The sequence below is a fragment of the Dermochelys coriacea genome, chromosome 7 (assembly GCF_009764565.3).
Source record: "Dermochelys coriacea isolate rDerCor1 chromosome 7, rDerCor1.pri.v4, whole genome shotgun sequence".
NCBI classification, from domain to species: domain Eukaryota; kingdom Metazoa; phylum Chordata; order Testudines; family Dermochelyidae; genus Dermochelys; species Dermochelys coriacea.
Window position 1 is genome coordinate 90123237 of NC_050074.1, and position 13199 is coordinate 90136435.

At 38.6% G+C, this 13199-nt stretch overlaps 1 protein-coding gene across 4 annotated transcripts in view; it reads right to left on the reverse strand.

Annotated features, from left to right (window-relative positions):
- The window catches only part of PRKG1 (protein kinase cGMP-dependent 1), an 869388-nt gene that overhangs the window by 329307 nt on the left and 526882 nt on the right, over nucleotides 1–13199 (reverse strand). The gene's annotated exons all lie outside the window — the stretch shown is intronic.

Genomic DNA, 13199 nt, shown 5'->3' on the forward strand with positions numbered 1-13199 from the left:
TCAAGGTGGACCATTTCCAGCAGTTGACAAGAATGTCTGAGGAATGGGGAGGGGGGAGATGGAGGGGGGAATAAACATGGGGAAATAGTTTTAATTTGTGTAATGACCTAAATTAATTTTATCCAGTTTGCAAATTAATTCCAATTCAGCAGTCTCTCCTTGGAGTCTGTTTTTGAAGTTTTTTTGTTGAAGAATTGCAACTTTTAGGTCTATAATCAAGTGACCAAAGAGACTGAAGTGTTCTCCAACTGGTTATTGAATGTTATAATTCTTGACGTCTGATTTGTGTCCATTATTATTCTACGTAAAAGAATAAATCAACACAAATGTGGGATGGACTGGCCACCCCAGAATGTGCCTGTCAAAGACCCTAGTCACTTACTCAAGGTGGCTAGCCCATCCAGCTGCTTGAACTGTTGCAGCTATAGTCTATTTTAAGCATGCTAGTTTGATCAGAGGTCGCTTCTATCTCCTTGAACTAGGAATCACACCCCCAGCTCAAAATGTAGACGTACCCTAAGTGTCACAAAAGTAAATGCAAAGAAAGAAGATAAAATGGTGGAATTAACTGAAAGATTAAGTGATAACGTGCTATGCTAATGTCCATCTAAATTAATTTATATCCCAATAAACTTCCTTTATTCAAACACTGCATATGAAGAGAAATGTGATTTTTATATTTTCTGATAAAATTTTTTTTAAAAGTGTATTTTTCTGCCAATCAAAGTCAAATCTCAGAGGGCTCAGTGGATCGAGAATCACAAGATTTAGGACTTGGCTACATGGGGAAACAGCCCAGAATAGCACTTGGTATGCTCTAAACCACAAAAAAAGAATGGTTAGAAAATGTCTATGCTATAGCTGGAAGTGTGCTTCCCAGCTTGGGTAGATAGATGTGAGCTAGCTCTGCTTGAGCTAGTGCACTAAAAATAGCAGTGTGGCCAGGGGTAGCACAGGCAGCTGCTCGGGCTAGCTGCTAAGTATATAGCCAGGGGTGGGTGGGGAATCAGGTTTGTACGCAGATGGCTAGCCCAAGTCACCACCAGTGTTACCCTCGGCTACACTGTTATTTTTAGCGTGTTAGCTTGAGCAGAGTTAGTGCATATCTGTCCATCTGAGCTGGGAAGCACACTTTAAAGTACTTTAAATTCACATCCTAGTTTATTTTACAATAGCTTCACCATGCAGACAAACCCCTACTGATACAACACTAAACAGTTGTAATATTTTAAAAGAAGCTAAATTCTTGAGGCTGCTCATACAATCTCTTATTTATTCCAGTTTTCATTTGCTTAGTGAAACCTTTTAATTTTTTCCAAGGATCACTGAGTGATTCAATCACAAATAAATTACTACACTAGCTGAATATTTTATTGGAATTTAAATGTTCTCATTGCCTGCGATAGTATATTGAGTTCATGTTCACAGTGTAGTTTTTAGTCTGCTGTGACACATAGGCCCATTTGTGGATCACCATTCTGTCAGCAGCTCTGGTCACGCCTGACACACTCACTGCACCTAACACAATGTTGTCATAATCTGCATCTAAAAGGTGGCATGTCATTGGAACACTAATAACTCACTGATCATTAATATTCTTCCGTGATGTATACACAGGATATATGCAAAAAGTTATGAATATGTGCTAGAATTTAGTTTTTAAAATGTGTTTGTCAAGCAATGCATAAGCCAGTCTGCCCTTGCAAAGGAACATGTATTTGTTTGTTTGTCCAGCCTGCTCATTGGGAAAACACAATGAAGGTTGATTTATGTATAAGGTAAACAAAATTATTCCACGGGGGATTAGACAGCATGGCATCTATACACCAGCAGCAGGGAGAAATTTTACCTGGGCTATAGAAACCGGGGGACTGAACACCAAATGGTAAGTCATTTAATCAACTGCTTGTGTACAATATTCCTGTATTATAAAGGATACCAAGTAAGGTCTTTTCTGAAATCTAATGACACACTGGTGATGAATATGATTGTGAAAGATATGCATGTATTAACACTATATGAGGAAATATGGATACTTAATGATATTATGCTTTAAAGTTGGTGACCAAAAACAATGGAAGCTCCATTTACATACAAATCAGCTGGAGGATGGGAAGCCCACAGGAAGGGAAGAACAGTGTGATGATATCCTGAGTCTGGGGATAAAACAGTAAGTTTGGGAAGATATAAAATGGGAGAGGAGAAGCCATCTTGGTATCCATCACTGGACATACACAAGGGGCTAGAGCTCTTGCAAACTGAGAAAGATGGGTCCTTCAACCATGAGGGTTGAAGTCTCTGAGCATAGAAGATTTGTAAGGACCTTGAACAAAGACTGTAGCTTCTTAAGTTAGGTCTTAATCATTAGAAAGCATAGTTTTACTTTTGTTAGTTTGTAACCCTTTCTAACTTTATTCCTTCTACTTGGTATCAATTAAACTATGTCCTTTTGTTAATAAACTTGTTTACAACAAAGGGTATATTTACTCTAGTTAAGTTAATAAGCTGTGCTATGCTTTTGTCTCTCTAAAAGTAGCAAACAAACCATATTATTAGTTCTCTGAATATTCCAGGAAAAGGCTGGACACTTCAGGGAATATTCGGGACTGGGAGCATGTTGGTGTCTCCCCTGCATGTAGTAACTGGGTTATAGAGACTAAAGTGGGGATATTGTGATGTAGGCAGGCTGCTGGGGTCAGAGCACTGAACCAGGGCTGAAAAGGACAGACGCTCAAGGTACTGCATGCTTGTATGCTGGGCTGAAAGCATCCTGACAAAAGAACCACAGCAACAGAGCATTTTGAGGTGCTGACACTACCCCTCACTGGTCTGGACTATGCCCCTGAACCTTCTATATCCAAAGAGTTGTTTAAATGATCTGTGAGTAGCGTGATGAAGCTTGTATAGGTAAACAACAGGTACAATAAATATTAGCATCTTCAGGTCTTCGGGGTTATTTTGGAAGAAGCAAGTTGTAAAACTTTCCAACAGAAATTTAAGCAATTTCCTTTTTTTTATCATCAGTTTCTGAGGAATTATTGTAAAATTGCTTTGATCTAGACTAGCTTGGTTTTCAGTTACTCATGTTATATAGTTTATATCATATAAAATAATGATGAAAAGCATATGCACATCTAACTAAATAGAAGCACCACATTAAATTATTTTACCTTTCCAGATACCTCATGAATGAACAACCAGCAGACTCCAAGTATGGATATTACAAAAAGTGCTATGGAGGAAACGTACTTAGTTGGAGTAGAATAAAAAGATAAGTGATTGCACTCTAAAACACTTTTGTCCAATTTGTAATATTGGTGAGTAAGAATACGAGTTTATTCTAATACTAATGTCTTCTCAATGCTTCCCCTAACTGAAATCTATAGTAGTAAATTTTTGTCATCCAAAGTTCTGCAAAAGGTGTAATAATTTTATATTAGTCAAAGCTATGCTGCAGAGACCCAGGAAAACATTAATGCTTTTGTTTTTTTCAGTCAGACAGAGACTACAGTTGATTTTCAACAAAATAAACCAAGAATCTGATTTTTTTTCATTTTCTCTGGTATTAGGAAACATTGTCAGTAACCAAAACTGATAAAATGCACAGAAAGCTATGAAAACAGTTCACTTATTGCATTCCAGGGACTGAACTTCACCGCCTAGAGCACATCCACACTTCAGCTGGGAATGTGCTTTTCAGTATGAATAGATAGACATGCTAGCTCTATTCGAGCTCGAGTGCTAAAAACAGATGTATAGCTGTCCAAGTACATACCCAGAGTGTCCAGGGGGGTTTGTACTCAGGTAACTAATCCAAGCTGTCACCTGTCCTGCTCCTAGATATGCTCCCAGTTGTAGTGTAGATGTACCCTTACATGCCCAAACCTCTCTAAGCAAAGATGGAATAAGAGGAAAGGAAAAGGGGAGAGAATCAGAACACCAGCAAAGTTACAGTGTGTACAAAAGCCATTCTGCCAAGAAGCATCTCACTAAATGATGCACCTCCATAGCTCCTAAAAGGAGTTATTGTTCATGTCAGGCTAGCATGTGTTGTAATACTTAGTATAGAATCATAGAATAGTAGGACTGGAAGGGACCTCAAGAGGTCATCTAGCCCAGTCCCCTGCACTCATGGCAGGACTAAGTATTATCTGGACCAGGGGTGGGCAAACTACTGCACGCAGGCCACACCGCTCTTGGAAGCGGCCAGCACCATGTTCCTGTGACCCTGGAGGGCGGGGGGGGGGAGCAGATTGCTCCACGCGCTTCACTTGCCTGTGGGTACCCCCCACCGACCCCCGAAGCTCCCATTGGCTTGCACCTCCTAGAGCACATCTACACATCAGTGGGGAACCATGACCAATGGGAGCTTCGGGGGAGGTACCCACAGGCAAGTGCAACATGGGGAACTCTCTGCTCCCCATCCCCCAGGGACCACAGGGATGTGGTGCAGGCCACTTCCTGGAGCAGCGCAGGGCCAAGGCCAGGGCCACTCTGGAGCTGCTCCAGGTAAGTGGCCTTGGGCAAGGGCAAGAGCCCAAACCTCTCCTGCACCCCGCAGCCCAAGTTCCTGCCCTGAGCCCCCTGCCTGCACCCAACCCCCTCCCACACTCTGCACCCCTCCTTCACCCCAACCCCCTGCCCTGAGCCCCCTACCGCACTCTGCACCTCTCCCTGCACCCCAACCCCTCCCTCACTGTGCACCCCAACCCCCTTCTCTGAGCCTCCTTGTACACCCCACACCCCTCCTCTGCCCCAACCCCTTGCCCTGAGCCCCTTCCGGGACACCACAACCCCTCCCACACCCCGCACTCCCTCCCGCACACCACCCATTGCCCTAGCCCTACATTCATGGCCCTGCAAGCAATTTCCCCACCCAGATGTAGCTGTCGGGCTAAAAAGTTTGTCCACCCCGATCTAGACAATCCCTAACAGGTGTTTGTCTAACTTCTTAAAAATTTCCAGTGATGGATGTATGTTGCTGGGTATATGACTATAGTTGCTAACCAGCAGATACCCTAATTGTGCCCATTGAATCCCAGTGGGATTTTTAGCTCTAACTACTGCTGTATTGGAATTCTATCCCACTTTTGCATGTGTGCACTGAGGGCAGGTGTCAACACCCATTACTATTGTACAGCAAAGGGCAGGATTTTCCTTGTAATTATAAACACTTCACAATAATTGTACTCAAGTGAAGTAAGATGTAAAGTTTTACAAGCCTTCTGAAACGATTTAAGCTTAAGCAGATAATAAAGGCCTATGTTAAGTTGATCTGGGTTAGCTTATGGGTTATGCCATTTACCCTAGCTTTCCATTTCCTATCTTGACATTTTAATCCTTTTTGTTTAGTTCTATGAGATAAATGTTATCTCCAGGGAGCTGAGTTCAAATATGTCAGAAATGTACACATATGTGTATTACAAAACCATGATACACTCTGAATGGGAATATCAAAACACCAACATTGCTTACTTGGAGCAGCAATGGTAATTGCTGTTCAAAAGTAAGCCAAATGTTTGAATATCTGGAGTATTTACAGGCCATATATGAGATATTGTCTGATTTGATTTGTATACTTTTTCAATAAAAAATGAAAGCCTATCCTTTCCTGTAGGCACTGCACTGATAGATGCACTAAGAGCTGTGCAGTGAGGCATGCACTTGGTAGTGCTAATGGGCTAATTTTCTTAAAGTCTAACTATATCACCCAATCCACTTACAAAGGGGAAAATAACATCCATTTTTTAAAAAAATTGTGTTTGTCTAATATCTTACTCGTACAAGAAGCTGCCACTTCCAAAACATTGAGAATAAAAGGGGGAAAAAATGAGAAGGGGAAAAGATCCTAAGACCTCAGCAGTAGCTTGGAAAACCCCACAGAGGGGCAAAAAAGTGAGTCCCAACATTGGACTCTAATCCCCGTTTCACTTGTGGCAGCATATTACGCTACATCCAAGCACATATTTTTACACATCTATGTTTCAAACCGCTTTAGGGTTTTTTAAGTGATGACAGGAGCATTAGCATGTGCTATATATTAATGCATCACATTACCTTCTAAGACTCAATTTTGCCCTTTTTTTTAAACCAAAAAACCCATATAGGTAAACCAGGTACTATTCTGCACTCTATAGGAGGCTCAAATTACTGTCCTTTGTGTCTTGGCAAATTAGTTTGTGTTAATGTGGCTGTGGGCAGGGTTTCCATATTCTTATTTTGTGTAACTGAGATCAGTATTTAACTCATATATTCACTCATCTAGGAGTAGTTATTTTCAGGGTCAGTTTGGTTGTATTTACTAAGTACATAGGGGCAGATCCTCAGCTGGTGTAAGTTGTCATAGCTCCATTGATGTGAGAATGTATATGTTGTGAGTCTGCCTTTTGTCTGCTGGCAATGTTGAGAAGGAGCAGAAATCAGCCACACTGGGATACAGAGAGGTAAGCAATAGGGTGGGTTTGGGGAAGATATGGGGGAAAACTGCGTAGAAGGAACTAAAGGATGGGAAAGGACAGGGACAGGAGTGGGGAGGGATAGAAATAGAGGAGGAGAGGGATATAGTAGTGGTTGGAGATGTTGGAGAGAAGGCTGTTGGAGGACAGAAGCCAGTGGAAAGTGGGGGGAATAGGAATTAGGAGACAGTGTGTAATTCCATGAGCACAAACTACTTGTTCCACTTCAGTAGAAAATAGTATGACAGACTGATTTGGCCTTTCTCAGTAAATTCTCCAATTAACTTCAGTGGACATTTCTCCTGCATAGGAACAGCAGAATCAGGACCTGTAACAACATGGTTAATATTATCTTAGAAACAATGGGTGGAATACTAACTCCATTAATGTTGAAGGCAAAACTCCCATTGACTTCAGTGGAGCCAGAACATCACTCAATAAATTTGGAATGTCCTGACTTTTCTATGCTTGATCTCACAAACTTAATATTGTGATGATACATTTTTTCCCATAAAATGTCCCAGTTTTAAAACTTAAGTAAATAAGAGCTAAGGTAAAAATAAAAGGAAAACAACACCAAAGAAAATCAAGTTTTTTTTTAAACTCAGAATGTCTCAACTGAAGGAGTCTTTTATAAATGTTTACTTAATTGAAGTATTATTGTATTTAAGTCTCCTTAATAAGTGTTTCATTTAAAGTATTTTTATCATACCTGTCTTTAACACAGGTAGCTTTATGTGAATGGGTAGTCTGTCCCTTAAGGGTAGTAGTGGCTAGTGGACAGTTACATTAATTTCTTAAGAAAGTTTTCTTTATAACTATTTATGCTAGAATCACTGTGCTTGCTAACAATGCTGACACCACATTTAATTTAGATGGGATGGGAAGAGATCAGACAGGATAAGTGGTAACAAACACTGTTTTAGATATTGTGTTTTTTCTGAGATAAAATGCAGAGGCCCCAAGGTCTTGGATGCACAGCTATATGAGCAAACTAAGAATGGATTAATCCAATCTGACTGCCAAAATGATAAATTGATAAAAATAAATATTAATAACAGACTAAAATACAACATTTTATATAAGCAGGTTTAACACAAAACAGCTTTCTACTGGAACTTCTTTCAGTCGTATCCTTTCCATTTGACAAAAGAAGTGTACTAAATAAAAGATTTGTTACAGAACAGGAAGAATGCACAGAAAGCACAAAATCCTCTTCACAAGGTTTTAGCAAATCCAGTGGAATTTTTTTTTTTGGTACAGTGTCAAATGTACAATTCTGTATAAGCACTTTTTGTCTGATTACCTAACATTAACTCTAGCCCACATCTGCCTATATACTTTTTCACCACCAGTTTCCTAGGATAAAATTTATAGTTTTTTTTAAAAAATCCATTTCAGCTCTCAGAGTAGCAGCCGTGTTAGTCTGTATTCGCAAAAAAGAAAAGGAGTACTTGTGGCACCTTAGAGACTAACAAATTTATTTGAGCATAAGCTTTCGTGAGCTACAGCTCGCTTCATCAGATGCATTCATTTCAGTTCTGTGGTCTTATCATTAGCTACAGAGACATCGTAAAGCTCGGGAAAGACAGAGAGGTCTGTAATGAAGAATTGCAGGTGTCTTTGCAGAAATGACTCAAGGTCCAAACTAAGATCAGAATTTCAAAAAAAGAACAGGAGTACTTGTGGCACCTTAGAGACTAACAAATTTATTTGAGCATAAGCTTTTGTGGACTACAGCCCACTTCATCGGATGCATAGAGTTGATCTTTAATAATAAATTAGTAAATAAATAGCAGAATGCAACTGGTATTTAATTATAATTAATATAATTCATTATTAGACTTACTTTATTCCCTTCACTCAATTACACTGAAAAATTGGGCCAGCTCCTTCTCCCATTGAAATCAATAAGTCTGTGTGTACCATTAAGAAAAAAACCTCAAAAACAAATGCAAAGATACAATCCACTTTCACCCTTCCTCTACTTATTCTTTAAAAGAAAAATTCTGCCCTCAGGTATACCTATGGAACCCCATTGACTTCAGTTGCATAGGTATAACTGAAGGAAGAATTTTGCCCTGTATCTACAACATATTCTCTGATGGTATAGGGATATTTGTGACATAGAAGCCCATTGGTGCCAGCTGGCAAAAGGTTCAATACTCTGTTTCAGCAACTCCTAGCAGGCCTGATAAAGTCACTATACCCTGCACACTGCTTTCATATTTATCCATAAAGAATATCAGGTAATGTATCTAATAAAAGCTTATGTCACATGATTCTCAACCACTGGATGGATATTTAAGGAGTTGTGTTTAGGTAGTGGAAATGTATTTTAGATTCTGTGTCCCAGACAAGGTGACTTGACAAAAAGTTTGCCTAGGTTCATATGTAGTTTAAGCATTGTAAGTGAACACAGTGGAAACCTGATTTGCATATTGAGTTAAAACTAGTATGAGATGACAACTTGGAGCCACCACACCAGGAAAGGACCCACAGAGATCATCCTGACTCTGGAGACAAAACAAAGAGTTTTGGGGAATTATAAGAGAAGCACAAGGACGTTTTGTCACCAGTCAGTGAGTGAGGAAAAAGGACAGTGCTTTTTGCATTCATGAAAGGTTAATCCCAGCAACATTGGTTGGTGACAATGGGAGATTAGTTTAGGTGAGAAACCATTTTAAACAAAGATTTTAGCCTGTTAAAGTTAAGTGTAGACTCTAAGAGCATGTTATATTTTTGTTTTATATGTAACCATTTCTGTTTCCATTATCCTTACTCAATATCTCTTTAATCTTTACTTTGATGATAAACTTATGATTGCTGTGATGTTATAAAGGACCTGAGTTGTATCAGTCAAACTGTATGTTTACTGTTCCCTTGGGGTCAGCAAACCTGGTGATTTCTGTGAGCATCCAGTGACAGGGGTGGGATGCTATGGGGAGATGATTTCAGAGGGAAATGGGAGCAGCGTTAACCTGCTGTTAAACTACAAGTCAAAGGAAAGGCGGGCAGAGCCCTGAGGAGATTGTTGTTATCATGGAGCTGAAACTCAGTCAAGCACAAGCAAATCTTCCTCTCTCAGTCCTAGGCACCCTGAGAAGCCATCACAATGTTGTATTGTGCATTCTTATTTTTGACTCAGAGGAAAGAGGTCCAGCTAGTGAATCACAACTTTCTGCAGCACCAAGATGTTCAGTGAATGTCACCCAACTATAAGCTGACCAGACTTGATTCCCCTTTGTTTCTAAGAATTCTTGATATCACAACAAAAGGTGGAATACCTGCAGAGAGGATGTAAGTTAAGTGCAATTGACTGATGGAAACACTGTAGCCCCCCCCCCCAGTGAAGTCAAGGCAAAATTCCCGTTGACTTCAGCAAGGCTGGATTTCATCTGCAGTGTGTAGATCAGTATTTAAAAGATAATTTATGAGGACAATTTTGGATCAGTTAACTTCTGTACTGTCAGTATTCCGTATAGTTTTTTGCTACATATTACACAGGATCATAGAATTTGCATTGCCAGATCAAATCACTGATCCATGTAACTAGCATCCTAACACCAACAATAGCCAGTACCAAATGCTTCAAAGAATGGTTCAAGAAATTTCATAACGGGTGGTTATGGAATAATCTAGCCACAGGAAAATTTCTGTTTTTAAATTTATTCTTATTTTATATACCATCAGCATGTCACCTCATGCATCTCCTCTGCAAAATATATAGCGTTAATATTTTTATTTACCTCAAATGGAAGTCTTTCCATGTTTTTAATTAAACTTTCCTTAAACTGAAAAATATTTAAGAAATTGTATTTAGTATAGTACTGTATGTGTTTGTAAATGATAAACTAAAATAATGACAGTGTAATTAACTAATTAGTAAAGGATCTGCAAAACCTCTGTATTCTACTTTTTGACTAGTCAAAGTAGTTTAAAACCATAATGAGCATCATAAATATGCAATTTTAAGCTTACGGGAAACTGGTATGGATGGTACCAGAGATACATTAGTAAATGAGAACTCTGCCTCCAGTTTCCTCTAACAACAAACATTGTGTAATGCTACTGTGGATATATGCTGTGTGCATAGTTGTTTTTTCAAACTTCAGGCTGCACAAATCATCTGTGCTAGTGCTGCTGAAAGAGTAGATTATTTCCACTACTTCATATTTGAAAATTATGCAAAACTTGTACTTCAGGAAATGATCTCTGGAGACAGTAGAATACGTTAGCTAGTAAAACAGTAAAAAACAAACAAACCAAGCCTAGTACAGTGGATGAACATGGTCTTTAGTCTCTGTTTCATAATCTAATGAGTCACTGCTGCCAAGGACTGAGAAAAATAAAAGTGGGTTGAATATATATTTGGTACCATTAAAATTTTGACATACTGTAGTTAAATTTTCCACAGTATTTGGGGTATTACTCATTTGAAGTATAGGAAATACCCCAGTTCTGAGGTATTTTTCAGTATGGCAAAAAGCTAGGTTGAATTCCTGGCCCCATTAATGTAAACCACTGACTTCAATGGGCCAAGATTTCACCCAAAAACTTTACAAGCACTCAGTGTAGCTGAATAATTTTGAAAATACTTTAAGTGGTAATGCTTTTGAGTGGGATGGATATAACGTTAAACTGTTGACTGTTTGTTTGCTTCCTCTCCTCCCTGCTTCCCAGAAACTCAAAAACATAGCTGCTGGAATTGGGAGTGCTGGGGATGCTGCCAGACCCCTTGGATTGAAGTGTTTTCCATCATATACAGGGTTTACAGTTTGGTTCAATGGCTCTCAGCACCCCCACTGTACACATTGTTCCAGCACCCCTACTCAAAAAAGTCTGGATCAACCAAGACAGTGTAAGTCATTTTACAAAAAAGAAAAATTCTTTCAAAATGCAAACAAAAGATGACTCAGTATCAGATGTGACTTTTTAAATAAGTAGCAAGACAGTAAATGATGGCATAGAACTTGGAATGAATTTTCAAGAGATCATTGCACAGACTCAGACCTAGTTTGTTTCATAGTAGAGCAAAATTAAATTTTTAAAACACTGCAGAAAAGTATAGCTCTTTCTCTTAAAGTAACTGTTACCCTTGAAACATGTAATAGTGTTGAATATTAAAAAGAATGATTAGAAAGTATGTGGAAGCGCACTTTTGGAAGAAAGACCATTTTACTCTGTATTGGATCTAAGATAGGAGGAATCAGTCTACTAACTAGATCATGGCTGCTATTCTACTAATAGATTTCACACAGAAGCCTTTCCTCTAAGGCTGTTAAAGAATTTATAAACATTAATTATGCCTCACAATAAAAGTATTATATCTATTTCACAGAAAGGGAAATAAGCACAGAAATCTTCAGTGTCGTGCTTATCATCATATGGGACACTATGAACAGAACTCAAGTTTCCCTCCTCTTAGTTCCCTGTTCCATCAACTAGACATGCTCGCTTTCTCATATCAACAAGATGTTCCACCTCATTTAATTTATGCTGTTTTGTAATTCCCATATCATATAAAATAGCACTGCTACTTAGAAATGTGTTTGGTGGCAATTATCCCTTCCCTTTCTTCCTCAGAATAATCACCAGAATTGAATATAGTTTCTGCAGAATGGGCATGAAATAGCTTTTATAGTTAGTAATTAGGGGTTATATCTGGCTGTCCTTATGTTGATCCTGTTTCAGCATATTTAAGCTTATGTGTAGACTCTCTAACTTCAGTGGGACTTTTTGTGTGCTTAAAGTTAAGCATATGCTGAAGAACAGTTATGAACTGGAATCTTTGTGAAGTTCTGAATATCCTCAATACTAAGTTGAGAGTGTTGGGCAGCTCAGAAGATCCCTCCCTCAATCCTTACTCAGACAAATCTCTCATTGACAGCTTTATGTCTCAGGCAGGACTAAATATAGAATTCACCTCTGAATAAGTACCAAGATGACTTTGCTTTGGGATTTGGTTAGTGAAGGGGAACCAAGAACACACATGATTAGGAAATACATTTTCCATTTATAATCACCAAAAATGGCTATAAAAAGATCTGGAACATAAAAATAATTACTCACAGTTTAACAAAATAGGAAAAAGGAAAATTAATTGTATTAACATTCATCAAAACATCATTTTACTGCCCTTTTCTGTTCCAAAGGCACTATTTCTGGGATATTTCATCACTGGTTGGGCACTTATTACAATGAATGGCTAATAGAGCCCACTTCCTAAAAAGCTTATTGAAGCAACTAGACCAGCATGAAGCCATGTGGAAATCCATTTACACAGTTAGACACTTTCTCTTACAATTCTGCACTGCTGGATACTTTAATTCATGAATAATAATAAATAATAACAAAAAACCCCAAAACAAAGTTCTGGTGTGACTTTAATATGTACGAGAAACTGACAACTGGCACATTCTGACAAAACAATCTCCATTTTACAACAGCTCTTAAAAAACCTCCATTCTAATTAGAGCTGCAAAGTGTATTAAATCAGGAAAAGAAAGAAAAACTCATTTATTATACACGCTAACAAGCAGCAAAACGTCATTTCAGTATCTCTCTCAGTTATGGTATTCATGAAAACACTTGACATTACCAGTATATAGAATTTGCGACAGGAACTAAAGGGTTCCCCAGATTTCCCTTCATATTTCAAGTACTATCCCCTCTAAAATTGTTGATCTTGATGTTACAACATAGTTAAGATCGGCTAACGTAGTAGATGTGTTTAGCTTCATA